Genomic DNA, 3,292 nt, shown 5'->3' on the forward strand with positions numbered 1-3,292 from the left:
AACCATACACACACACACACACACACACACACACACACACACAGCAGATAAATACTCTAAGAAAATGCTTATTTCAACACAGGGGACCAGGTGCTGGACTTGCATTAGTATGTTTTGATATTGATGTTTTTTGGGGGGTTGGAGTCTCACTCTGTTGCCCAGACTGGAGTGCAGTGGCATGCTCATGGCCACCGCAGCCTCAGGTGATCCTTCCACCTCAGCCTTCCAAGTAGCTGGAACTGTAGGCACACGCCACCACACCTGGCTAATTTTTTGATTTACTGTGAGATGAGGTCTCACCAAGTTGCCCAGGCTGGTCTCAAACCCGTGGACTCAGGCAATCCTCTCACCTTGGCCTTCAGTGCTGGGATTATGGGTGTGAGCCACCGTGCCTGGCCGATATTGATATTCAATCCATAGAAAAACTCTGAACGAATTTTTTTTTTTTGAGTTGGAGTCTCACTCTGTCACCCAGACTGGAGTGCAGTGGCCGCTCCAGGCCACCGCAGCTTTGACCTTCTGGGCTCCGGCAATCCTTCCGCCTCAGCCTTCCAAGTAGTTGGAACTACAGGCACGCGCTACCACGCCCGGCTAATTTTTGATTTATTGTAGAGATGAGGTCTCATCAAGTTTGCCCAGGCAGGTCTCGAACCCGTGGGCTCAGGCAATCCACTCACCTCAGCCTCCCAAAGGCGTGGGATTACAGGCTGAGCCACCGAGCCCAGCTGGCCCTTACAATCTTACATGCCCACCTTTTCTGTGATAGTCCCTGGGCTTATAGGGATTGAGTGGTTTTAATTTCTGGACCTGTGTCTCACATAAGCAGTTCATTTTGATGGTCTCCTTCTCCCAAGTCTGAAGACGAGGCCTTGACTGGTATGATTTAATAGGAGTTGGTGCCTTTTTCAGACCCAAGAACCAAAACCCTGTAACTTAGCACAAAGATTAATTAACAGAACGTTTATCAAAGATGTTAAAGGGCTCAGAATCTTTGATCAAAACAGAATCACAGGTCAGTGTAAAATAACAGTTATCAAAGTGATAATCAAAAATTTTTTTTTTTTTTTTGAGTTGGAGTCTCACTCTGTCGCCCAGACTGGAGTGCAGTGGCCGCTCCCGGCCACCGCAGCCTCGACCTGCTGGGCTCCGGCGATCCTTCCACCTCAGCCTTCTGAGTAGCTGGAATTACAGGCACGCACTACCATGCCCGGCTGATTTTTTGATTTATTGTAGAGATGAGGTCTCACTGCCCAGGCAGGTCTCGAACCCGCGGGCTCCGGCAATTCACTCACCTCAGCCTCCCAAAGGCACGGGATTACAGGCTGAGCCACCGAGCCCGGCTAATCAAAATATTTTTAAAACAATGCAGAAAGTAACATGGATGCAAAAGCCTACATTTTTTTCAACCTCAGTTTTCCCAAGTGACCAAAAACCTAATGACAATGACATAGGAATTCTCTTGATAAAAATGTGAAATCTGTTTCTTAGGCTATTTGCCAAGAGGTAAAGAAAGACCTTCTGCAGTGTAAATGTTTCTCAAGATTTTAAATTACACAAAAAGTTCACCTATGGCATTTACCTTACTTATATTTCTTTCATCTTTAGCAGTTTAGATTACTTATGAGAACTGAGATGTTGGACAAAACTAATCATTATTTTCTTGATAACCATTTTAATAACCTGTGCATGTTAGGAATTCACCTAAGTGAAAAACTAAAGTGAAATACATGAGTACATTCACCAAGAACTCAGAAGATTCAGCTGTTTTTGTTAAACTAGCAACATTTAACTAGTCTCATTTATCAAAAAAAAAAAAAAAAAAAACCACAACACACACAAAGATCATTTTGTTCTTGGCTGCATTTATAAACTTTTTGTGCCAAACCCTGACACCTTCAAATATCTAGCAGAGACAAATATGAAACCCAGACAAAAATGTATGCTTCAGCTGGGCATGGTAGCGCGTGCCTGTAATTCCGGCTACTCGGAAGGCTGAGGCAGAAGGATTGCCGGAGCCCAGCAGGTTGAGGCTGCGGTGGCCGGGAGCGGCCACTGCACTCCAGTCTGGGTGACAGAGTGAGACTCCAACTCAAAAAAAAAAAGAATGTATGCTAACAATTCTGAAGACATTTCTTTTTTAATTTTACCAATAACCCTTAAGTCAGCATGTTTATCAAAAGATTTACTTATGTCATGTGAACTTGAAAGTGTTTGGACTTATAAATTTATGAGTGTTCTTTTATTTACAAGATGATTTGGTACCCTACAGACACAGCATAAATGTACACCCAGAAAAACACACTTAAATATGCATATAAAGATCCAACAGCTTTTACCTCAGAACTGTAACTATATGATAGCAACACAAACTCACCAGTTTATGGACATGTTCACGTGGCTAAGCTTTGTTTGCCCCAATAGGTAATCCAGCGAAGGCTATGAACCAAAGCTTTGGGTAAAGCAGTTTCCATGGCAGTTTGATTTTTAAAGAACAAACCTCCCCAGATTCCAAAGAACACTGGGGTCAAACACCACCACAGGAAAACATCTTGTACTAAACAGGCCCAACCCTGCTTAGACAGGGTCTAAGCATACAACAGCAGCATAAGAGCCTAGATATACAGAACTCCATCCTGCTCTTCCACTCAGCAGCACAATCAATTCGGTTTGTCAATTTCTGCAAAGATGCCAACTGGGATTGTGATAGGGATCGTGTTCAATCTGTAGATCTGCCAGGCTCGGTGGCTCAGCCTGTAATCCCAGCACTTTGGGAGGCTAAAGTGAGTGGATTGCCTGAGGTCGCGGGTTCGAGACCCACCTGAGAAACTTGGCGAGACCTCATATCTACGATAAATCAAAAACTAGCTGGGCGTAGTAGCACGTGCCTGTAGTTCCAGCTACTTGGAAGGCTGAGGCAGAAAGATCGTCGGAAAAAAAAAATCTATAGATCCATGAACAGGCAATGTCTTTCCATTTATTTAGATCTTTAATTTATTTCTGTACTGTTTTGTAGTTTTCAGAGTGTATGTTTTGCACTTCTTTTGTTAGATTGATTCCTATTTTATTCTTTTTGATGTCATTGTATATGAAATTGTTTTCTTATTTATTTATTTATTTATTTAGAGTTGGAGTCTCACTCTGTCACCCAGACTGGAGTACAGTAGCCGCTCCCAGCCACCGCAGCCTTGGCCTGCTGGGCTCCGACGATCTTTCCGCCTCAGCCTTCCAAGTAGCTGGAACTACAGGCGTGCACTACCATGCCCAGCTAATTTATTTATTTATTTATTTATTT

Source organism: Carlito syrichta, unplaced genomic scaffold, assembly GCF_000164805.1.
Source record: "Carlito syrichta isolate Samal-C Ts95f unplaced genomic scaffold, Tarsius_syrichta-2.0.1 Scaffold309471, whole genome shotgun sequence".
NCBI classification, from domain to species: Eukaryota; Metazoa; Chordata; class Mammalia; order Primates; family Tarsiidae; genus Carlito; species Carlito syrichta.